The 26,852-nt window shown below is 38.4% G+C and overlaps 1 pseudogene; it reads left to right on the top strand.

Moving 5' to 3' along the window:
• Positions 1–11,558: 11,558 nt before the first annotated feature.
• Positions 11,559–26,356, top strand: LOC136318397 (histone-lysine N-methyltransferase PRDM7-like; annotated as a pseudogene).
• Positions 26,357–26,852: the final 496 nt, after the last annotated feature.

The raw sequence follows: 26,852 nt of genomic DNA, 5'->3' as shown, positions 1-26,852 counted from the left end.
ATTGGAGTTGGCTTCCCCATCAGGCATCCATCCCACCCCTCATAATTGACTTAATAGTTTAAATTACTGTAAGTCAAAAAACAGTTAATATCTCTTTGCCAACTAGATAATTTGTACAAAAAATTCCTTATGATTTAAAAAATATCATATTTTCTATGTTAATATATATATATTATTTCAAAGGCCTTTTGTTTATTCTTTTATTTACTGTTTTATAGCCTTATAACTGTGATGGCAAAACTTTTTATAAAAACTGCACACTTTTGCAGTGCTGGTCAAAGGTGGTCCCTCCCGTTCACTAGTGGGCATTCCAGTTTTCATAGTGGCCCAATCACGGTGCCATTTAGTTGCTCTGGTACCACCCACCAAGACTGCTGGAATGCCCACTAGTGGGCAGGAGAGACCAGGTTGACCAGCACTGCTAATGTGGGTAGTTTTTATAAAAAGGTTCACCATCATGGCCTTATAATATTGAAATCTTAGTTTAAATATTAAAAATTATTTATAATGTCTTTTTATATAATGTTAATTTTATTATCATTTTAAAACAATACTGTTCAATGCTATGCAATATAAAAAAAGAAATCATATCATAAAACTTCTACAAATCTATTTTATCATACTTTTGTTAAAATTATTTATTTTTTTAGAGGCAGAGAGAAAGTCAGAGAGAGGAATAGACAGGGACAGACAGACAGAAATGGAGAGACGAGAAGCATCAATAATTAGTTTTTAATTGTGTGTTGCTACTGCTTAGTTGTTCATTGATTGCTTTCTCATATGTGCCTTGACCATGGGCCTTTAGCAGACTGAGTCAACCCTTGCTAGAGCCAGAAACCTTGGGCTCAAGCTGGTGAGCTGTTGCTCAAACCAGATGAGCCCGTGCTCAAGCTGGCGACCTCAAAGACTCAAACCTGGGTCCTTCTGCATCCCAGTCCAATGCTTTAGCAATAGCAACACCACCTGGTAAGGCAAAAAAAAATTTTTAAATACTAATATACTGAGTTATTCAGCAGTGAAGAGACTCTGGAATTCTAAAGGAGATGCCAAAACCCTGGGGATTTTTTATTTAATCAGCCTAATATGCTGCTTTTGTCTTTTCCAAGAATTTATATAAACAAAAAAAGGGCTCTGAAGCCCCTAAGCAAAGTCTTCTAAGCATGGCTTTTAAGGTCTATAATGACCAAGATAGAAACAGAAAAGGCAAATAGAGCCCAAAAAAGATCAGAAAAATACTAGTTCTTGGCATATACCCTTAAAAGCTCCAGAGCCTCTTGGGGGCTTAATAAAATTCCCTCAGGGGCCTGCTTCAAGAGAGGGGGAAAAAAGTCATTTAGCTAAGGCCTGCCAGGTTTCTCAGCCCCACTGGGGGACATGTCTTTGCTGTGAAAAAAAAGGGACACAAGAAGGTAAGCTGTCCCCTTCCTCCATGGAGGAAAGGTTCAGTCTTTTACAGCCCTTTCCAGCTTCCTGTGACCTGACCTTACCCAGGTTGCTGGGACTTACCACTGAGAGCTAAAAAGTGCCTAAGGCCATTGGCCTCATTTTACGACACTGTTTACAAGCCTAATGTATTTATTACAAGTAGCAGTTAAAACTAATCTCATTTCTTGTAAACATGAAGGCCATTTACTATGCCTTTTCTGAATATTTGAGTTTTATTTATACCTTGAAGATCTTTGCTGGGGTAATGATAGTCTGATTTTTGTGCTTTATTTAATGTATAATGTCTCCTTTATTTCTCTTGTCTCAATGCCCCATGCCTATTTTAGGCTGGGACCTGCTCTACTTCCAGCTAGAAACATTGATCATTAGGACTTAGACTCTAACTCTAAAGTGTAGAATGTAACCACAACTCCAATGCCCCAATGCCTTGTAGACTTTTTCTGAATGTGTGTAACTCCTGCTCTTTAGGACATTTCTCAGACTAAAATAGAAATTAGATTACATTTGTAAATAATATAAAACAACAATATTGTCAACCTAGACTTAGTAAAATTACGTTAACATATTAAGAACATTTATGACTATAAAAATTTTATTTTAAAGCTAGTATTAACTAAAATTTTATTTTTATTTAATAATCTAATAGACTTTAGTCATTTTATTGTATTAAAACACTTGTTATAATATTTGTTAACATTAGCTATTTGAATTTTATTATTAATTGTATATTCTTCCAGTCTGCCTCAAAATTGGAACATAGTAATTCAAATGAATAGATGCCATCCAAAACCAGTGGAGTTTTAGGACCCTTATTGTCAAAGGTATATTCAAAACAAATTACAAAAAATTTTTAAAAACAATTAAGAAAGGAATTTTCTTAAGTACCCAAAGGTTCAGGGCAAATAAATTACATAAATCAAATAGTAAAAAAAACATAACTACCTTTTAAGATCTTGCAGGATTTACAGGTTACTAAGCAAATTGTTCAAAAGACAGTTGAGGAGACACTTGCAGCATTATGAGGAGATCAAGTACAGCACCGAAGCACTTATATCCATGTAGATGGGTCCACACAGTTTGATCCTGACCAATCCCACTGCTGCTAAAGTAGAAATGTGGCATGCCTTACTCCATCCACAAATCGAAGGCTGGTTGGTCTAAGTACAATGAAAGTATAAAAAAACTCACTAAGGACTCCTTTTTATTTTTTTATTTTTATTTTTTAAATAATTTTATTTTTTTAATGGGGTGACATCAATAAATCAGGATACCAATATTCAAAGATAACAAGTCCAGGGTATCTTGTCGTTCAATCATGTTGCATACCCATCAGCCAAATTCAGATTGTCTTCCATCACCCTCTATCTTGTTCTCTCTGTGCCCCTCCCCCTCCCCCTTTCCCTCTCCCATTACCCCTTTCCCCCCGTAACCACCACACCCTTATCAATGTCTCTCAGTTTCATTTTTATGTCCCAACTACGTATGGAATAATGCAGTTCCTGTTTTTTTTCTGATTTACATATTTCGCTTCGTATCATGTTATCAAGATCCCACCATTTTGCTGTAAATGTTCCGATGTCATCATTTCTTATGGCTGAGTAGTATTCCACAGTGTATATGTGCCACATCTTCTTTATCCAGTCATCTATTGATGGGCTTTTTGGTTGTTTCCATGTCCTGGCAACTGTGAACAATGCTGCAATAAACATGGGGCTGCATGTGTCTTTACGTATCAATGTTTCTGAGTTTTGGGGGTATATACCCAGTAGAGGGATTGCTGGGTCATAAGGTAGTTCTATTTTCAGTTTTTTGAGGAACTACCATACTTTCTTCCATAATGGTTGTACTACTTTACATTCCCACCAACAGTGAATGAGGGATCCTTTTTCTCCACAGCCTCTCCAACATTTGCTATTACCTGTCTTGCTAATAATAGCTAATCGAACAGGTGTGAGGTGGTATCTCATTGCAGTTTTGATTTGCATTTCTCTAATAGCTAAAGAAGATGAGCATCTTTTCATATATCTGTTGGCCATTTGTATTTATGCCTGGGAGAAGTGTCTGTACATATCTTCTTCCCATTTTTTTATGGGACTGTTTGTTTGTTTGTTGTTGAGTTTTATGAGTTCTTTGTATATTTTGGATATTAGGCCCTTATCTGAGCTGTTGTTTGAAAATAGTATTTCCCATTTAGTTGGCTTTCTGTTTATTTTGTTATCAGTTTCTCTTGCTGAGCAAAAACTTCGTAGTCTGATGTAGTCCCCTTCATTAATTTTTGCCTTCACTTCTCTTGCCATTGGAGTCAAATTCATAAAATGCTTTATAAAACCCAGGTCCATGAGTTGAGTACCTATGTCTTCTTCTATGTACTTAATTGTTTCAGGTCTTATGTTTAGATCTTTGATCCATTTTGAGTTAATTTTTGTACAGGGGGAGAGACTGTAGTCCAGTTTCATTCTTTTGCATGTGGCTTTCCAGTTTTCGCAGCACCATTTATTGAAGAGGCTTTCTTTTCTCCATTGTGTGTTCTTGGCCACTTTATCAAAAATTATTTGACTATATATATGTGGTTTTATTTCTGGACTTTCTATTCTGTTACATTGGTCTGAGTGTCAATTTTTCTGAAAATACCATGCTGTTTTGATTGTCGTGGCCCTATAATATAGTTTGAAGTCAGGTATTGTAATGCCCCCAGCTTCATTCTTTTTTTTAGGATTGCTTTGGCTATTTGGGGTTTTTTTATAGTTCCATATAAATCTGATGATTTTTTGCTCTATTTCTTTAAAAAACGTCATTGGACGTTTGATGGTAATTGCATAAAATTTGTAAATTGCTTTGGGTAATATAGCCATCTTGATTATATTTATTCTTCCTAGCCAAGAACAAGGTATATTCTTCCATCTCATTATATCTTTTTCAATTTCCCTTAAAAATGGTTTATAGTTTTCATTATGTAAGTCCTTTACATTCTTTGTTATGTTTATTTCTAAGTATTTTATTTTTTTGTTGCAATCGTGAAGGGGATTATTCTTTTGAGTTTGTTCTCAATTGTTTCATTGTTGGCATATAGAAAGGCTATTGACTTCTGTATGTTAATTTTGTATCCTGCAACCTTACTGTATTGGCTTATTGTTTCTAGTAGTCTTTTTGTGGATTCTTTGGGGTTTTCGTTGTATAGGATCATATCATCTGCAAAAAGTGATACCTTTACTTCTTCTTTTCCGATATGGATGCCTTTTATTTCTTTGTCTTGTCTGATTGCTGTGGCGAGAACCTCTAGTACCACATTAAATAAGAGTGGAGAGAGTGGACAACCCTGTCTTGTTCCTGATTTAAGGGGGAAAGCCTTCAGTTTAGTGCCATTTAATATGATGTTAGCTGATGGTTTCTCATATATGGCCTTTATCATGTTGAGATATTTTCCTTCTATACCCATTTTGTTGAGAGTCTTAAACATAAAATTGTGTTGTATTTTATCGAAAGACTTTTCTGTGTCTATTGATAAGATCATGTGGTTTTTGTTCTTTGTTTTGTTGATATGGTGTATTACGTTAACCGTTTTACGTATGTTGAACCATCCTTGAGATTCTGGAATGAATCCCACTTGATCATGATGTATAATTTTTTTAATATGTTGTATTTGATTTGCTAGTATTTTGTTTAGTATTTTAGCATCTGTATTCATTAAAGATATTGTTCTGTAGTTTTCTTTTTTTGTGCCATCCTTGCCTGGTTTTGGTATGAGGGTTATGTTGGACTCATAAAATGTGTTTGGAAGTATTGCTTCTTCTTCAATTTTTTGGAAGACGTTGAGTAGAATAGGAACCAAGTCTTCTTTGAATGTTTGATAAAATTCGCTGGTATAGCCGTCAGGGCCTGGACTTTTATTTTTGGTGAGGTTTTTAATGGTTTTTCTATTTCTTCTCTACTGATAGGTCTGTTTAGGCTTTCTGCTTCTTCTTGACTCAGTCTAGGAAGGTTGTATTGTTCTAGGAATTTATCCATTTCTTCTAGTTTGTTGAATTTAGTGGCATAAAGTTTTTCATAGTATTCTACAATAATTCTTTGTATACCTACGGTGTTCGTGGTGATTTCTCCTCTTTCATTTTGGATTTTGTTTATATAAGTTCTTTCTCTTTTTCCCTTGATAAGTCTTGCCAAGGGTTTGTCAATTTTGTTGATCTTTTCAAAGAACCAGCTCCTTGTTCTATTAATTTTTTCTATAGTTTTTCTGTTCTCTAATTCATTTATTTCTGCTCTGATTTTTATTATCTCCTTTCTTCGGCTGGTTTTGGGTTGTCTTTGTTCTTCATGTTCTAGTTCCTTAAGGTGTGAAGTTAAGTGGTTCACTTGGGCTCTCTCTTGTTTGTTCATATATGCCTGAAGTGATATGAACTTCCCTCTTATCACTGCTTTTGATGCATCCCATAGATTCTGATATGTCGTATCGTCATTTTCATTAGTCTGTATATATCTTTTGATCTCTGCACTTATTTCTTCTTTGACCCATTCATTTTTTAAAAGTATGTTGTTTAGTTTCCACATTTTTGTGGGATTTTTTTTCTCTTTTTGGCAGTTGAATTCTAGTTTCAAGGCTTTATGATCAGAAAATATGCTTGGTACAAATTCAATTTTTCTGAATTTGCTGATGTTGTTTTTGTGGCCCAACATATGGTCAATTCTTGAGAATGATCCATGTACACTGGAGAAAAATGTATACTCAGTCACTTTGGGATGAAATGTCCTGTAGATGTCTATCATATCCAGGTGCTCTAGTGTTTTGTTTAAGGCCACTATGTCTTTGTTGATTCTTTGTTTGGATGACCGATCTAGAGCCATCAGCGGTGTATTGAGGTCTCCAAGTATGATTGTATTTTTTTCAGTTTTTGTTTTAAGATCAATAAGTAGCTGTCTTATATATTTTGGTGCTCCTTGGTTTGGTGCATATATATTAAGAATTGTTATGTCTTCTTGATTCAGTGTCCCCTTAGCCATTATGAAATGGCCATTTTTGTCTCAGTACTTTTCCTGTCTTGTAGTCAGCATTATCCGATATGAGTATTGCTACACCTGCTTTTTTTTGGATGTTATTTGCTTGGAGTATTGTTTTCCAGCCTTTCACTTTGAATTTGTTTTTATCCTTGTTACTTAGATGAGTTTCCTGTAGGCAGCATACAGTTGGATTTTCTTTTTTAATCCATTCTGCTACTCTGTGCCTTTTTATTGGTGAGTTTAATCCGTTTACATTTAGTGTAATTATTGATACTTGTGAGTTCCCTATTGCCATTTTATCGATTGCGTTCTGTTAGTTTTGTGCCTTGTTTGATCCTTCTCTTTCATATTTCTATCTTTTGTTTTTATTTGGTTGTATTCCATACATCTTTCCTCTGTTGCTATCTTTTTTATCTCATGTGCTTCTGTGGTGGTTTTTTCAATAGTGGTTACCTTTGAGTAATGAAAAGGGTCCCTACCCTGTTCATTGTAGCGAACTATTTTGTGAGTACTTTTGCACTCCATCATCCTTTGCTACTGTTAATCTCCATCTTCTCCCCCTCTTTCTTTATGTTGTTGTCACAGTTTAAATTTGGTTTTATTGTGTTCTTCTTGGAGCTTTTACTTGTGGCTCTGTTTTTTTTTTTTGTTCTTTGTATCTGATTGGAGAACCTTCTTTAGTGATTCCTGGAGTGGGGGTTTTCTGATGATAAATTCCCTCATCTTTTCTTTATCTGTGAATGTTTTTATTTCTCCTTCATATTTGAAGCATAGCTTTGATGGGTATAGTATTCGTGGCTGAAGTTATCTCATTTCAAAAATAATTGCAAAAAGTGGTAAAAGCTATAATATTAGAGAAACTGTAATAATACCTTCTATAAAAAAATGATCTCAACAGTAATGCATCAGAATATACCTCAAATTTTAAAAAGTTGCCCCTAAGCAGTAACAGTACAAGCAATGAATTGATAAAATGGCAGTTAATGTTGAAAACGAACATAAGTATTCTCCAAACCTCTTTATTTTCCATGCAATTGGACGAATCTACCATTGCAGATAATGATGCTTTATTGATGGCATATGTATGCTATTTTGATAAAAACAATATATTATGATAAGAAATGCTATTCTCAATAAATATCACAGATACAAAAGGATTATCTCTTTTTAATACTGTGAGAACATACTTTACAAAAAAGAATATTCCTTTGAATAATATTGTTGCATATGCTACTCATGGAGCACCATCAATGGTAGGTCGCTATCATGAATTTGTTGCTTATTTGAAGCAGAAAGTGCCAAATGTTTTATGTATTCATTGTGTGGTACACAGACAACATCTTGTAAAAAAAATCTAAGTACAAGTCTCCATTCATCATTAAATTCATCAAATCCAAAGCAAGGAATGATAGAATGTTTCAGAAGCTTTGCCAGGACAATAATGAAGATTTTATTAAGTTACTTTTGCACACAGAAGTTCAGTGGCTGTCAAAGGGTACATCTTTGGCTAGATTTGTAGGATTATATAATAGTGTCATACAATTTTTTTGAAAGTAATAGTGAGACCAATCTGTGTCAACAGTTAAAAACAGTAAAAACTGATGCCTTTTACTTGGCAGATATTTTCAAGAGATTTAATGATGTCAATTTGCAGCTTCAAGGAGCTAATAAAACTCTTATAGGTTGCCAAAATATTGTGCTATTATTTATTGACAAACTTGAACTACTTCATCATAACCTATTGAAGAGAGAATTTTATCAGTTTCCTCAATTATCATCTATAAAGATGATGTAACTCCAGATGATATTGACAGATTGAGTAACCACCTCCACAAACTTAAATTGGATATGGAAAAACAATTTAAAGATATTTTGAAATTGAAGGTATATGAGTGGATGAAAAATCCTTTTACTGCATATTGAAGAGGCTGATACAACTTGCCAAGGAGAACTGTTAGAAACTAGATATGATGAAGAAAGTAAACATAAATTCGACAGTGGTAAATATGAAAACCCATGGCAAAATAAAAAAATGCCGGTCTTATATCCAAATATGTGGAAAATGGTATTCAGTTTATTGATACTTTTCCCTACCTCATATCTGTGTGGAATCAGGATTTAGTGCTGTTAATCATATTATGACAAAAGAAACCGCCTAAATTTCCGAAAGGGGAGACCTTTGTTTGTTCCTCACAAAAATTGAACTGGATATTCAATATTTATTATTATTATTTATTTATTTCCCAGCATCAGCCTCAAGAATCTCACTAATAATTCAATTAACTAATGTAATTTCTATGTATGCAAAGTATAAATATATAGATTTAACTATAGTAAGTTTTTAAATAAAGATTTATTTTGCCAAACAGCAAAAATCTGACATAAAGTACTTGGTAAGTAATTGTTATTATATGCTTTAACTTGCTGAAACTCTGCTTTATAAATTTTATAATGTAAAGTTACTTTTCTACTTTATAAATCACCATTACTGTGGAACCGGTGGGCAGTTAGAAAATTTTACTACTAACAGAGATACAAAAGTGGGCGGTAGGTATAAAAATGTTGACTACCCCTGCTCTAACCTACTGAGCTCTCTGGTAAGAGCAAGCCATTGTCTTTTGGGAAAAAAAGTACTAGAGAAAACCTGAGTTAATTAAAAAAATAAAATAATAATCTATCTGCTGTAGTAACAACACTAGAAGTCTTTTCTTTGCTCTTGAGAATCAGGGATGGAAACACTATTTCTAATTGTTTAGCACAAAGTGACCCCTTTCCTAACATGCACTTTTTCTTGTGCCATGGCTGCAGTCCAGACTGTGAGACCTGCTAAGCTCTGGGCATCCAGAATTTATCTGAGCCTGGGTCACCACTTACAAGCTAGGTTATTTTGGTCACAAAACACCTCCCAGGGTATTTGTTTCTTCACTTGTAAATTTTCTCAGTTTTATAGCTGAGAACATGCATTGCTGAAGGACCAAGATTTAGGTCTCAGCTCTGCCTTCAAAGAAGCTGAGATATTGGACCTTGCCATGATCAATCAAAACTGGGACCAAAGGAATTGCACTGCCAAATCCAGTGCTTGTCACAATTTATAATTATTTAATTTATGTATATTTTTCATTCCCTCTGTCTACCTCATGACAGCATAGTATTCATAAAGACAGAAAGTGAGTCTGTCTCATTCACTATGGGCAACCAATGTCAAGCACAGTGTCTGGCACATAATAGAAATACAGTAAGGGTTTATTGGAAGAGTGAATAAATACTCATTTGTATACATATACAGATATACACAAATAACAGACACACATGGACACAGAGAGATATGCTCATGTACAATGCACATCTATGCACACAGATGTACACACACCCAATCTACCTGGGTACATATAGATAGAGAAATATAATAGGTACACAGAGAATATGGGAAGAAAATGTCATAATATTAACAGTAAATATCTCATTATGGAAATTTGTTGTTTTGTTTTTCTTATCATTTTTTAGCATTTTTGCAATAAGAGTATATTTTTATAATAAAAAAGTTGGTAAAATATATTTGTCAAATCAAAGAACATCATATTTTATAATAAATTAAGGAGATTTAAATTAAAAAAGTTAAAAAGATAGAAATAAAAATTGTAGAACAGGAAGTCATTGAGTGCGATATGAGTTCCTAGCACAGTGCCTGGTATATGATGGGCACTTCCAAAGGCTTTATGAGCATGGCAGGAAGGAAAGGTGGTAAACGAGATGAAAAGAAGAGTGATACAGAATTCCAGGGAGGGAAAGAGGAAGAGAGAAAGAAATAAAGAGAAAAACAAATCATAGCTAGAGAGAAAAAATGAGGGAGGAAAGAGAGAGATTCATCGCAATTATACACATTCATATTCTTTGAGATCCTAAGTTTATGATAAAAGTTCTCCCTATTTACCAAGCATTCAGAAAATATTTTTACAGCATTAAAGAATACATGGAACTTACAGGCTCCACAATGTTGAATTTCTTGAACTCCTGAACTTCCTGGATTTGATAAACATAATTAAGGGACAACTTGAAAATAATGTGCCTCTTTTTGTCCACTTGCAGGTTTACCTGTAGAATGGTAGCAAATGTCACAAATTGGCACTGTCATTCATGCAAGTTAGTGCTTATGTAATGAACAGAATGCTGGAGCTAAAGGAGAGTTTAGGCACCATCGGAGTGATCTGATCCCTTTATTTTACAAATAGGGAACAGGAAGTCAAGAGATAAAATGTGATTAACACAAGACTTTCTGTTTCTGGTTTTACAAGTAAGAAGCTTGGAAGTTATCATGCCCATCCTCACAGGAGAAAAAAGCTAAACAAGGTGAAAATAAAATGCTCCTGGATGCAACAAGTAATTGAAGTCAGAGGGAAAACCAATGTCTCAATAATTGTATAGACATTTGACTATGAGGAATAAAAGCATATCAGAGCAGAAGCCTGTTGCTGAAGCCAATATCAGACTTTATTTAAGAACTCTCCAGTGGGTCCAAGATGGTGGCACATGTGGACGCTGAACTTGCACACTCCCAAAACCCATTCAATGTACCCCCTTACTTAGAACAATTCCTCCAGAAAGACAACTGAGAAAAAATTAAACAGCTTCTGCACAAGATAGAGAGAGAGAGAGAGAGAGAGAGAATGCATAGAGAAGGCTGAGGAACCAGGAGAGCTCTGCAGGAGGTGAAGAATCAGCTCAAGGACCAAAGAGACCAGAGAGCACCACTGTTACATCTCCCAGACATGTGGAGAGAAGACAGTAGCTCCATTCAGGCTCTATGGCCACCCACAGGGCACTACAGCACATCCCCAGCCACCTCTCCTGGAGCTAAATACAACAGAATCAGGAGGGCAGCATAGCTTGTATAAAGACAGCTTTTCTTTCCAAATATCAACCCAGCAGGCAGGTATGGCAGGGTGACACTTTGCCAACTGAGCTGCATGTGCATATGGGGCTGCCCCACCTAGAGAGAGTGCAGAGCTAGCAAAACACTCTGGTACCAAGCTACAGGACTATATGATCCAGAGAAAGTGCAGAAATAGTGGTCACTACTAGGCATTACCCCTCCTGGAAAATGGGGAGCCAGCAAATGGACTATGGTCTGCACACAGGACTGCCTGATCAGAGAAAGTGCAGATATTGGGGGCACTGCTGCTGTCACTGGTCAGGCTGCTCTACCCAAAGAAAGCACAAAGCTAGCAAAACCTTGTGGCCCAGTGTGGCAGTGAGGGGGGCAATGCTGTGCATGTGCACAGGGCTGCCACACCCTGAAAAGATGAAGAATGAACAAATTAAGGCTGTGTGTGCACCCAGGCTACCCCACCAAGACAAAGGGTGGATCTAATTGGGGTGAGACACAAGAAAGCAATCAGGAAACCCAGTGCAGACCGTGCTCTGACAACAGATAATTAAAACAGGACACGCAAAGCACACACCATGCATCCTCTTTTATACCAGGAGCCCTACCCAGATTAAATGGGCAATGAGGCTCACACACCCAGGTGGCCCATTCAGAACCCACCCAAGCCCAATGACAGGACAGGCACTGCATGCACCTCCCCCAACTACAACTGCAGACTGAAACTATTCAACACACAATGTAACAAAGATAATTTTTTCAAGACTGGGCGAGATGACTATTTCATTCTACTCAAAGGAACAAAACCAGAAAGTCAAACAAAATGAGGAGACAGAAGAATATATTCCCCCAATGAAGGAAGAAAAAAAAACTCAGGAGAAATGTCCTAATTAAATGGAGATGGGTAATTGGACAGATAAAGAATTCAAAGCAAACAGTCATAACGATGTTCGATAAACTTGAGAGTAGAATAGAGAAACTCAAGAGAGTGCTTGAACAACATGAATATTTAATAAGCTCATCAGGCTTGAGCACGGACTAACCAGCTTGAGCACGGACTCACCAGCTTGAGCATGGGATCATAGACATGACCCAATGGCCTCCGGTTGAGCCCAAAGGTCGCGGCTTAAAGCCCAAGTGGCTGGCTTGAGCAAGGAGGTCACTGACTTGGATGGAGTCCTGGCCTGGCCGGTCCTTGCTTCTCTGAAGGTGGCCCCACCTGTTCCCTCTCGGGACACCCCAGCGCAAGGACACGCACATGTGAATGTGTGCCCGTGGGCCAAGCAGTCAGCCTCATCACAGTCTCTCACTCAGGAATGTCAGGGCTGGGCCTGCGTGGTGGCAGGAGCACAGACACAGATGGGATTTTGTGTGGGATGGCGGGGTGCTGAGGGGGAGGTGGGCAGTGGGCTGGGGGAAGCCTGGATATCAGGAGCCACTGCACCACCTTACCCGCAGGTGTTGTAAAGTACCAAAATCTACAGAATCAATATTAATATTTTAATAGAGTTAAAGAACATTTTATTAATTTGGGTTAATGTGTGCAGAGAAATTTTGTGAATAATCTCTGTACTGTCTGATTGGCATAAAACCAGGATGGCCATTAGCATTGTATTGTAAATGCAAAGGGAAGGAAAACATGGATTCCCTGACATTCCACCACACCTGTGGGGAAAGGGGTGAATGGCTAGCCAGGTGCAGGAAGAGAAAAGCCAAAATAAACCTTTTCTTATAGTAATGAGCCATTTATGGGCATTTGACCCAGGAAAACTACCTCTCCCATGTGAATGCATGTAGTTAAGATGTGTGACTCTGGACAAAGAGATGGCAGATAAACATTAGAAAATATAGTAATGTCTTTTAATATGTAAAGAGACATCTTTCTATCATTGTGTTAACTTATAAATTTAAAATTTTTAATTTTTATTTTATTTATTCATTTTTAGAGAGGAGAGAGAGACAGAGAGAGAAGGGGGGAGGAGCTGCAAGCATCAACTTCCATATGTGCCTTGACCAGGCAAGCCCAGGGCTTCGAACCAATGACCTCAGCATTTCAGGTCGACACTTTATCCACTGCGCCACCACAGTGCAGGCCAACTTATAAATTTTGTTTTCTCCAAAATGATGTATGGCTTACAAATTGAACATGATCCTATCATGTTAAAGGACATATGACTATAACCAATAGTGGTACAGGGCACCTAATTGCAATTTTTGCTTCTGTACTTCCTCCTTGCAAAACTATAAAAACTAGGTAAAACAAAGGGCCAGTGCTCTGCCTCAGATTTCTTTCAAAGTTGCTGCTGCTTGGCTAAGCTAGACTATAAAGCTTTGGTGTGGAATCGACGGATTTTGTTCATGTCTTCAATGTTTTGAGTCTCTCTGGATTAGGCTTAACAGACCAAGCAGGGTGAGAGACGGTTTCTGCCGGCTGCTGCACAAAGTCACGTGGCCGTGTCTCCCCCTAAGACCCAGAAGCCTTCAGGGATATTCGCGCCTACTTCTCCTGGGAGGGGTGGCCACCTTGGGTGACTGGGAAAAAGCAAGCTGCCCCAATGGCGTGAGGAACCAGTACGCGCTGCTGCACACAGGTGACGGGGCACGGAAACCAGGAAGTGGAAACTGCGGGAGGCAGGCCCACCTGAGTGGGGGCTGCTCCTTCAAGCAATTCGCCTTGGGGACCAGGATTTTGTTTCTCCCCAGGCCTCAGAGCCACTCTAATCGCTTTTATGATTCACCGCTTGTAGGCCACCAAAACCCTGGCGGTGGACACTGAGGACTCACATGAAGAAAGGACTAGCAGGCAACAAGGTGAGGGGCCACAGGCATGGCGCTGCCCTTTTGAAACTGACAATGGTCAGGTCCCAGTGTCTCAACAGCTAACAAGGGACAGAGCTTGCATTTAGCAAACAAGTGCTATGCAAACAGTGCATTGTGCAGTAAGGGGTGATTTGCTACACTGCTTCCATGTGTAAATAATTACACATATTTATAGATGTGTTAATGAGCAGGAATGGTATAGAAGTATAAAATTAGCACATAAGAAATAACTCATTCAGAGCACTTGTCATCACAAGAGGAGGAGGAAGGTCTGGCCAGTGAGCAGTGCTCCAGGACAGGGTTGCCTTGGTAGTGCCAGCCACATTGCACATGGGAAAGGAGTAAACGTGGTGATTAAGGCAGCTGGGGCTGTGAGCCAGGGACCATTGTATCAGGCCCAGTGTCAGCCATCTCTTCAATGTGTCTGGAAAACACTCTAGTTAAAAATTGGGTAAGAGAAAATCATTTGTAGATTTCAGTTCCTGTGAGTCCTCTAGAATGGCTAATTAGTATGGCCTAGGTATGTGGGGTGAACTTTGGATAGGCCTGGATTTAAGCTCTACTAAATTCAGAGTGAATTTAACACTGGAGATTTGGGCAAATCTTACAAATTCTCTGAGCTCTTGAACACTAATGTGTAAGGTAAAGATACGTGCATATATTCTTTGAAAGTGTTGAATTCAATTTATTTATTTGCATATGTATTTGTTTATATTTTAGGTAAAATGAGGGAAGATAGTGAGGCTGACTCTCATATGCACTCTTACAAGGATCTACCTGGTAACCCCAATTTCTGAATACTGAGCTGGTTTTTAGCAACTCAGATTGATATGCTCCAGCTAACCAAACTTTCTCAGTGCCCAGGGCCAATGCTAGAACCAATTGAGCTGCTGGCTGAAGAAAAGAAAGAAGGAGAGAACCGGGAGAAGGAGGGGTGGAGAAGGAGATGGTTGCTTCTCTTATGTACCCTGACAGGAATCACACCCAGGACATACAATGGGCAAACACTTTATCCACTGAGCCACAGTCTAGGGCTTAAATTAAAAAAAAAAACTGACACTTTCATGTTGTCCAATAAACACACCCCTGATACTAGTTACCATACCCTGTTGGTGTTGTATACTAGACCTTTTCTCAATACCTTACATATAGTGTGCCCTAAATATATATTTTATTAATAACTAAAAGTTGGAAAATTAAACCTCATAATGGAAAGATCTAGAAACAAATTTTGAATTGACCATCTGTAGTCAGCGTAGAGGCTTACTATTATAGAGGTTTTCTGAGCCAATAGTTGACAAAAGAAAATACAAGAGTATAAAGAAGGATGAATGATAATTTGTTGGGAGGACATTATGTGTTTTTTGACAAAGTAGGGACTAACACTCCAGACTCCACCAAACTCACTCCTCTCCAACTTAGAACTCAGGAGAAAGAAGACTAAAGTAAAGATTCATAGCCTATGAGAAAGAAAAGGCCAAGTGTACCAAGAGGTCAGCAAGCCCCAGGACGATGACTACCTCTGTAAGTGACCCTCACAAAGCATGTTATCTGTTCATACAATAATTTTATCTACCCATTTAGTCATTATAAAATTCTGTTCCCCTATGGATCTACACTACAGAATTGAGGCTCAATGATGTGAGTGCCTTCACTCTCTCTGAAGCTTTATATGTCCAGGAACATTCACTAAATCTTCCCTAATCCCTGTTGCTCTCAACCCCAGATTGTGAAAACTGTCAGAACTTCTTCATTGACAGTTGTGCTATGCATGGGCATCCTACATTTGTAAAAGACAGTGCAGTGGATAAGGGCCATCCGAACCATGCAGCGCTCACTCTGCCCCCTGGGTTGAGAATCAGACCATCGGGCATTGCTGAAGCTGGTCTTGGAGTGTGGAATGAGGCATCTGCTCTGCCAATGAGTCTGCACTTTATCCCTGATAAGGGCCAGATCACAGAAGTTGAAGAGGCAGGCAACAATGGATATTCCTGGCTGGTGAGAAGTATTTACCTCTTCCCCTGTCTTGTGACTTCCCACGTCCCTCCCATAGCTTGGTGGGACCTGTCTTTCCACATGCCAGGACTTGGATGGAGACAATATGGTTAGCTCTGGGTACTGACTGGACTTTGCAGACCATGGAACTGCTGTTGAGGATCACAGGTTAAGTGGGAGCAATGTGGTACAGACAAAAAGGAATGCCTCCTTCCAGCCCTAAGTGGACAGGTCAACTCAGATGCAATTAGTAAAGAAAGTATCATGTGGTCACGAGTGGCAATGCATGCAAGCTGAAAGAGCTTTGTTGACAGAGAAATTACCTCCACCTCCAAAAAAAACCTTTATATTTTCTTCCTGAAATGCAGATCACCAAAGGGAGAAACTGCCATGAGTATGTGGATGGGAAGGATGAATCCTGGGCCAAATGGATGAGGTAAGGCCAAGAAGTTTTGGGGAGTCACGGAGAACACTCATCCCTCTCAGGCCCATACATCTTTCCTTCTCATCATGCCGCCCTCAGTGGTCTCCCTCAATCCTCTGTTCCTCTTTTTTTTCCTCTTGTTCTTTCAAAGCAAGAGGTATTTAGATGAAAAATGAGAGATAAAAACATAGCATATGTCCTCAAAATATAAATCTCTATGCTAGACAAAATTTAGGCACTGGAAAAAAATTTTGAGAGCCTGGATTAAACTTTAATTGATCTAATGAATATTATTTAAGCAAGTTTTTATTGTATTTCCGTTTAGAGGAAGGTATTATTAAAACAGATTATATAACCCATCTTCTTTTGGAGGACGAATTGCAGAGTAAAACAATTGACTTTAAAAATGCTTAACTATAATTTTTTCTATTTTTTGAGAAGTGCAGAGTGCCAGGATACCTAAAGCAAGGATAGCCTAAACCTGTAATGGCAGTAAATTATCCCAGCCTCACTTCTAAATAGAACTGAGTTCTGAAGCCTGCAGAGCAATGATCATTTCCCACTTTACTAGGGGCTCTTTTATCAGAGGCTACAGAATGTAAATAAGCTATTATTGTTCTGAATGATTTTGCAATGATAAAGAGACCTCCAAGTCCCAATATGTTGGCTCAGCGGTAGAGCATCGGCCCAATCATGGAAGTCCAGGGTTTGATTCCCAGCCAGGGCACACAGAAGTGCTCATCTGCTTCTCTACACTTTTTTCACTCCTTCATCATTATCTCTCTCTTCCCCTCCCATAGCCAAGGCTATATTGGAGCAATGTTGGCCTGAGCACTGAGGATGGCTCCATGGCTTCTGCCTCAGTTGCTAGAATGGCTTCAGTTGCACCGGTGCAATGCTGATATGGGCTGAGTATCGCCCCCTGGTGGGCATTTCAGGTGGATCCTATTTGGGTGCATGCAGGAGTTTGTCTACCTCCCCATTTCTCACTTTAGTGGGACAGGGAGACCTCTAGTTTTTTTTTGAACCTGGGTGAGGCATCAAATGTTACCTAAGTAAAATGTGAGGAGAATGGAGAAAGGCCTCTCAAAAAAATATGAACTTGCATTGAGTATTGAATGATGTGAACTAATCTAGACACAGAGTTCAACATCAAGTAGCAAGTTCTGTGATATAAACAGGACCTGAGTTAGTTCAGAGAAGGTAGGAGATAACGTCAGAGTAATGGCGGGGTAGGAAGCAATACCGATAAATCTCCTCCAAAACTCAACAAGATCTTCAACCAGAAACAGAAAAACCTGTACTTGAAGCCTCCAGATGCTTTGCAATACACTCAAAGGTATGGTCGAGTGAAAAATTGGCTAAATATATAACCAAACCCCAAAGGAAATAGGGAGTAAAAAATGCTCCGCCTTCCTCGCTAACCTAAACAGGGCGGCTTTCTCTGGTAACTGTGAATATAGAAACTAAAGCGGGCAAAGGGGGTGAATAGATCCAGGCCGCAGCACAAACGGCCGAACCAGGCTGTGGCATGGAGATCCAAGCTGAGGAAAAACTGATCCTGTGGCAACCCGGGCAATACAAGCTAACACTCGCGCCAAACCCAAACAAAGAAAGACAAGCAGGGCAGCCATTTTACCCGATCTCCTGGTTGGTGCGCAGTTAGTGGGCGAGAGATTTCTTCCTAAGCCCCGGAAGTGGGTGCCCGTGTTACCCCACAGAGAGGCAGAGTCAGAGGCCTTTCTGTGGGCCAAAAGCAGAATCTCTGGGCAGCCTCAGTGCCCTGAGATAGCTGCACATGGGAGGGAGCGAGAACTAATTCCAATGGTGGAAATTTTCCGTGCTGGTGGAGGTTTCACTCAGAGTAAAACGCGGCCGGCCTCATATCCTGGTCTGCGCGCGCAGATAGTGAATGAGAGATTCCTCCGAGTGCATCGGCAGTGCGCGCCCATGTTATAGCACAGAGGGGCAGACTCAAGGTCCTTTGTGGGGGCCAAAGCAGAATCTCGGGCCACCCCAGCGCCTTGCAAAAGCCGCGCACGGGGACGGAGCGAGACTCAATTCCAACGCTGCAACTTTTCCATGCGGTTGGGGGTTTCACTCAGAGCGTGAGACTGCTGGCCGGATATCCTGGTCTGCGCACACAGATAGTGAATGAGAGTTTCCTCCAAGCACCCCGGAAGTGGGCGCCTGCCTGTGTTACCGGACAGAGTGGCAGAGCCAGAGGTCTTTGAGTGGGCGGAAAGCCCGCCTGATTATGCTAGCAGCTCTGACTGACTGAGCCTTACCCAGAGCCCTGTGCTGAGTGGAAATAGAGTGGGGAGTTGCCAGCTCTTTGAGCCTCTTACTATCCAGGCAGAGGCAGCAGCAACCCCATAGCTGGATTATCAGGCTACTAATTGAGGAAGGAAAGACTAGGAGAAAGGCTCCAGGAACACGAACTCTCTCACTTTTAGAGCCTATAAATGCTAATGAGCCTCGACTGCCAACGAAACTAAAGCACAATACATGACATTGCCATAGAGACTTATCAACTGCAAACCTCTACCTGAGCATGCCAAAGAGGCAGAACCGGGGGTACAGAGTCACCGACCAGGAAGAGGGAGAGAAAAGAAAAAGCAAGAAGATAACCTCTCAAAATCAAGAATAATCTGCAGACTTTATAACCTATCCCATTTTATTATATTTGTTCGTTTGTTTCTCTTATCTTCATTCTTGATACTTTTTTCCTCCTCCAATTCGGCCGATTAACTCTCTGCCGGTCTTACTCTCTCCTCTCATTGAACTACACTACCCATAAGTGTTACATCTCCCATTATCTTTTCTCTCCTCTTCCTTTCTCTCTATGAAGGTTGCACTCCAAAACCCTTAACTATCTCTCTCTCTCCTCTTTTTTTCTTTTTTCTTCTTTTAGTGGTTCCCTCTTTTTCTCTCACTCTCTCTTTCTTTTCTCCCTCTATATTAGTTTCTTCCTTTATTCTTTACATGTCCTCTCATTCCAACCTCAATAACAAACAAATTATCTTATCTGGGACTCAAACTTATGTTTGTGGCATTTTGGGGGGTTTTTACTTCACCTTTTTAACTCACTAGCAGTGCTCCCATCCCTGGCTCTCCATTTTATCTAGTTCTTGTTCCACTAAATACAATAGTAATTTTTTAATTTGCCCCCCCCATTTTTCTGTTTCCCTCTTATTCCTCTCATCATAACTCTTAGACAACCTAAAAGAAAATTACTTTATTCTTGACCCAAAATTTTTTCTTATTTGCTTTTTGTGGGTCCATACCCTGTTTTTTCTTTTCTTTTCCTTTTATTTTGCCCCTTTATTACTTTTCCCCAATTCAGAATCTCCAACACAGGCATTGTTTGTTATAATTCACAGTTCACCACAAGATTTTCTCAAGAAAGAGGGGAGAGGAGAGGAGAGCAAAAAAGGAGGGGGGGATAATTTCCTTTTTTTAAAATTTTTATTTTATTGTATTTTTCTTTAATTCATTATTAATTTTTTTAAAAAAAAACTCTTTTTTTATTTTTTATTTTTTTATTTTTTAACTTTTTATTCTTTATTAAATCTCATTAATACTATCAACAAAACCACCCTCAGATGCCATTAAGGAAGAGAAAATCAAATATCATGGATACAAAAGAAAGAGAGGTAACACAGCTAGATGAGGAAAAATCTATGAAGAAAAAATTTAATATATTGGAAACCTTGGAGCTAAATGACAGAGAATTCAAGATAGAAATCCTAAAAATCCTCCAAGATATACAAGAAAACACAGAAAGGCAATTTAGGGAGCTCAGAAAACAACTCAATGAACACAAAGAATATATGTCCAAGGAAATTGAAACTATAAAAACAAATCAAACAGAGATGAAAAACTCAATTCACGAGCTAAAAAACAAAATAACAAGCTTAGCTAATAGAACAGGTCAGATAGAAGAGAGGATTAGTGAAATAGAAGACAAGCAACTTGAGGCACAACAGAGAGAAGAAGAAAGAGACTCAAAAATTAAAAAAAATGAGATAGCCCTACAAAAATTATCTGACTCCATCAAAAAGAATAACATAAGAATAATAGGTATATCAGAGGGAGAAGAGAGAGAAAATGGAATGGAGAACATATTCAAACAAATAATAGATGAGAACTTCCCAAGCCTGTGGAAAGAACTAAAGCCTCAAGTTCAAGAAGCAAATAGAACTCCGAGTTTTCTTAACCCCAACAAACCTACTCCAAGGCATATCATAATGAAATTGACACAAACCAACAGCAAAGAAAAAATTCTCAAGGCAGCCAGGGAAAAGAAGAATACAACATATAAAGGAAGGCCCATTAGATTATCATCAGATTTCTCAGCAGAAACTCTACAAGCTAGAAGAGAGTGGACCCCAATATTTAAAGTCCTGAAAGAGAGGAACTTTCAGCCATGAAGACTATACCCATCAAAGCTATCCTTCAAATATGAAGGAGAAATAAAAACATTCACAGATACAGAAAAGATGAGGGAATTTATCATCAGAAAACCCCCACTCCAGGAATCACTAAAGAAGGTTCTCCAATCAGATACAAAGAAAAAAAAAAACAGAGCCACAAGTAAATGCTCCAAGAAGAACACAATAAAACCAAATTTAAACTGTGACAACAACAAAAAGAAAGAGGGGGAGAAGATGGAGATTAACAGTAGCAAAGGACGATGGAGTGCAAAAGTACTCACAAAATAGTTCACTACAATGAACAGGGTAGGGACCCTTTTCATTACTCAAAGTTAAACACCATTGAAAAAACCACCACAGAAGCACATGAGATAAAAAAGATAGCAACAGAGGAAAGACGTATGGAATACAACCAAATAAAAACAAAAGATAGAAAAACGAAAGAGAAGGATCAAACAAGACACAAAACTAACAGAAAGCAAGATATAAAATGGCAATAGAGAACTCACAAGTATCAATAATTACACTAAATGTAAACGGATTAAACTCACCAATAAAAAGGCACAGAGTAGCAGAATGGATTAAAAAAGAAAATCCAACTGTATGCTGCCTACAGGAAACTCATCTAAGTAACAAGGATAAAAACACATTCAAAGTGAAAGGCTGGAAAACAATACTCCAAGCAAATAACATCCAAAAAAAAGCAGGTGTAGCAATACTCATATCGGATAATGCTGACTACAAGACAGGAAAAGTACTCAGAGACAAAAATGGCCATTTCATAATGGCTAAGGAGACACTGAATCAAGAAGACATAACAATTCTCAATATATATGCACCAAACCAAGGAACACCAAAATATATAAGACAGCTACTTATTGATCTTAAAACAAAAACTGACAAAAATACAATCATACTTGGAGCCCTCAATACACCGCTAAGGGCTCTAGATCAGTCATCCAAACAGAGAATCAACAAAGACATAGTGGCCTTAACCAAAACACTAGAGCACCTGGATATGATAGACATCTACAGGACATTTCATCCCAATGTGACTGAGTATACATTTTTCTCCAGTGTACATGGATCATTCTCAAGAATTGACCATATGTTGGGCCACAAAAACAACATCAGCAAATTCAGAAAAATTAAAGTTGTACCAAGCATATTTTCTGATCATAAAGCCTTGAAACCAGAATTCAACTGCAAAAAAGAGGAAAAAAATCCCAGAAAAATGTGGAAACTAAAGAACATACTTTTAAAAAATGAAAAGAAGAAATAAATACAGAGATCAAAAGATATATACAGACTAATGAAAATGACAATACGACATATCAGAATCTATGGAATGCAGCAAAAGCAGTGATAAGAGGGAAGTTCATATCACTTCAGGCATATATGAACAAACAAGAGAGAGCCCAAGTGAACCACTTAACTTCACACCTTAAGGAACTAGAACATGAAGAACAAAGACAACCCAAAACCAGCCGAAGAAAGGAGATAATAAAAATCAGAGCAGAAATAAATGAATTAGAGAACAGAAAAACTATAGAAAAAATTAATAGAACAAGGAGCTGGTTTTTTGAAAAGATCAACAAAATTGAAAAACCCTTGGCGAGACTTACCAAGGAAAAAAGAGAAAGAACTCATATAAACAAAATCCAAAATGAAAGAGAAGAAATCACCACAGACACCGTAGATATACAAAGAATTATTGTAGAATACTATGTAAAACTTTATGCCACTAAATTCAACAACCTAGAAGAAATGGATAAATTCCTAGAACAATACAACCTTCCTAGACTGAGTCAAGAAGAAGCAGAAAGCCTAAACAAACATATCAGTAGAGAAGAAATAGAAAAAACCATTAAAAACCTCCCCCAAAAATAAAAGTCCAGGCCCTGACGGCTATACCAGCGAATTTTATCAAACATTCAAAGAAGACTTGGTTCCTATTCTACTCAAAGTCTTCCAAAAAAATGAAGAAGAAGCAATACTTCCAAACACATTTTATGAGTCCAACATAACCCTCATACCAAAACCAGGCAAGGATGGCACAAAAAAAGAAAACTACAGACCAATATCTCTAATGAATACAGATGCTAAAATACTAAACAGAATACTAGCAAATCGAATACAACAACATATTAAAAAAATAATACATCATGATCAAGTGAGATTCATCCCAGAATCTCAAGGATGGTTCAACATACGTAAAACGGTTAACGTAATACACCCTATCAACAAAACAAAGAACAAAAACCACATGATCTTATCAATAGACGCAGAAAAGGCTTTCGATAAAATACAACACAATTTTATGTTTAAGACTCTCAATAAAATGGGTATAGAAGAAAAATATCTCAACATGATAAAGGCCATATATGAGAAACCATCAGCTAACATCATATTAAATGACACTAAACTGAAGGCTTTCCCCCTTAAATCAGGAATAAGACAGGGTTGTCCACTCTCTCCACTCTTATTTAATGTGGTACTAGAGGTTCTAGCCAGAGCAATCAGACAAGACAAAGAAATAAAAGGCATCCATATCAGAAAAAAAGAAGTAAAGGTATCACTTTTTGCAGATGATATGATCCTATACATCGAAAACCCCAAAGAATCCACAAAAAGACTACTAGAAACAATAAGTCAATACAGTAATGTCGCAGGATACAAAATTAACATACAGAAGTCAATAGCCTTTCTATATGCCAACAATGAAACAATTGAGAATGAACTCAAAAAAATAATCCCCTTCACGATTGCAACAAAAAAAAAATACTTAGGAATAAACATAACAAAGAATGTAAAAGACTTATATAATGAAAACTATAAACCATTGTTAAGGGAAATCAAAAAAGATATAATAAGATGGAAGAATATACCTTGTTCTTGGCTAGGAAGAATAAATATAATCAAGATGGCTATATTACCCAAAGCAATATACAAATTTAATGCAATTCCCATCAAACTTCCCATGACGTTTATTAAAGAAATTGAGCAAAAATTCATCAGATTTATATGGAACTATAAAGAACCCCGAATAGCCAAAGCAATCCTAAAGAAAAAGAATGAGCCTGACCTGTGGTGGCGCGGTAGATAAAGCATCAACCTGGAAATGCTGAGGTCGCCGGTTCAAAACCTGGGCTTGCCTGGTCAAGGCACATATGGGAGTTGATGCTTCCAGCTCCTCCCTCCCATCTCTTTTTCTGTCTCTCCTCTCTCTCTCTCTCTCTCTCTCTCTCTCTCTCTCCTCTCTAAAATGAATAAATAAAAAAATAAAAAAAAAATAATAAATAAAAAAATGAAGCTTGGGGCATTACAATACCTGACTTCAAACTATATTATAGGACCAGGACAATCAAAACAGCATGGTATTGGCAATAAAATAGACACTCAGACCAATGGAACAGAATAGAAAGTCCAGAAATAAAACCACATATATATAGTCAAATAATTTTTGATAAAGGGGCCAACAACACACAATGGAGAAAAGAAAGCCTCTTCAATAAATGGTGCTGGGAAACCTGGAAAGCCACATGCAAAAGAATGAAACTGGACTACAGTCTCTCCCCTATACAAAAATTAACTCAAAATGGATCAAAGATCTAAACATAAGACCTGAAACAATTAAGTACATAGAAGAAGACATAGGTACTCAACTCATGGACCTGGGTTTTAAAGAGCATTTTATGAATTTGACTCCACAGGCAAGAGAAGTGAAGGCAAAAATTAATGAATGGGACTACATCAGACTAAGAAGTTTTTGCTCAGCAAGAGAAACTGATAACAAAATAAACAGAAAGCCAACTAAATGGGAAATACTATTTTCAAACAACAGCTCAGATAAGGGCCTAATATCCAAAATATACAAAGAACTCATAAAACTCAACAACAAACAAACAAACAATCCAATAAAAAAATGGGAAGAGGATATGAATAGACACTTCTCCCAGGAAGAAATACAAATGGCCAACAGATATATGAAAAGATGCTCATCTTTAGCTATTAGAGAAATGCAAATCAAAACTGCAATGAGATACCACCTCACACCTGTTCGATTAGCTATTATTAGCAAGACAGGTAATAGCAAATGTTGAAGAGGCTGTGGAGAAAAAGGAACCCTCATCCACTGTTGGTGGGAATGTAAAGTAGTACAACCATTATGGAAGAAAGTATGGTGGTTCCTCAAAAAACTGAAAATAGAACTACCTTATGACCCATCAATCCCTCTACTGGGTATATACCTCAATAACTCAGAAACATTGATACATAAAGACACATGCAGCCCCATGTTTATTGCAGCAATGTTTACAGTGGCCAGGACATGGAAACAACCAAAAATCCCATCAATAGATGACTGGATAAAGAAGATGTGGCACATATACACTATGGAATACTACTCAGCCATAAGAAATGATGACATCGGAACATTTACAGCAAAATGGTGGGATCTTGATAACATGATACGAAGTGAAATAAGTAAATCAGAAAAAAACCAGGAACTGCATTATTCCATACGTAGGTGGGAAATAAATTTGAAACTAAGAGACATTGATAAAAGTGTGGTGGTTACAGGGGGGAGGGGGGAATGGGAGAGGGAAAGGGTGTGGGGAGGGGCACAAAGAAAAGAAGATAGAAGGTGACAGAGGACAATCTGACTTTGGGTGGTGAGTATGCAGCATAATTGAATGACAAGATAACCTGGACTTGTTATCTTTGAATATATGTATCCTGATTTATTGATGTCACCCCATTAAAAAAATAAAATTATTAAAATAAAAAAATAAAGAAAAAAAGAGAAGCTAGAGGTCACTGGGTTTTATGGCCAATCAGGGTGGAGGTTACATCTGGAATTGGCTTTGGAAAATGGTATTAGGTAGGATGAGCACTGTAAGCAGGACCTGGAAATAGGAAGTCATATGACATTATGACAGGCTCAAACATTGAACAGAAGTTTCTCCGGGAGCACTGTGAGAGTGGGTGACATCAGAGCCCAAGTGTCAGGTGCAGAGCTGGACATGGATCTGAGAAGTAGTAGAAACTCATCACCTGTGTGTTTCTTTTCTTTCACCTGCCTCAATCCCAGGTATGTGAACTGTGCCTGGGATGATGAAGAGCAGAACCTTGTGGCCTTTCAGTATCGCAGGCAGATTTTCTACCGAACCTGCCAGGTCATCAAGCCAGACTGTGAGCTGCTAGTCTGGTATGGTGACGAGTATGGCCAGAAGCTGGGCATCAACTATAGAAGCAAGCAGAGAGAGTTCTCAGCAGCTAGAGGTGGGCACAACCATTCTTCAAAATGGAAAGAAAAAAAAGAACTCACCTTAGAACTGTTCATGGTACATTCTAAAGTCAGTAAGATTTTGAATCAGATGATTCAGAAATTAAGGATTCATTTCTTATGTCTTTGATTCTTAGGAGAAATTTTTATATTTTTTACTTTTTTTGATTTTTTCTTTATTTTTTAAAATTTAATTAATTGTGAGTTTTTTTTGTTTTGTTTTTTGTTTGTTTTTTATTTTTCTGAAGCTGGAAACAAGGAGAGACAGTCAGACAGACTCCCACATGCGCCCGACCGGGATCCACCTGGCACGCCCACCAGGGGCGACGCTCTGCCCACCAGGGGGCGATGCTCTGCCCCTCCAGGGCATCGCTCTGTCGCGACCAGAGCCACTCCAGCGTCCAGGGCAGAGGCCAAGGAGCCATCCCCAGCGCCAGGGCCATCTTTGCTCCAATAAAGCCTCGGCTGCGGGAGGGAAAGAGAGAGACAGAGAGGAAGTAGAGGGGGAGGGGTGGAGAAGCAGATGGGCGCCTCTCCTGTGTGCCCTGGCTGGGAATCGAAACCTGGGAC

This window comes from Saccopteryx bilineata, unplaced genomic scaffold, assembly GCF_036850765.1.
Source record: "Saccopteryx bilineata isolate mSacBil1 unplaced genomic scaffold, mSacBil1_pri_phased_curated manual_scaffold_129, whole genome shotgun sequence".
Taxonomy (NCBI): domain Eukaryota; kingdom Metazoa; phylum Chordata; class Mammalia; order Chiroptera; family Emballonuridae; genus Saccopteryx; species Saccopteryx bilineata.
The sequence above is the reverse complement of the archived record's forward strand: the minus strand, read 5'-3'. Positions and strand labels throughout refer to the sequence as shown.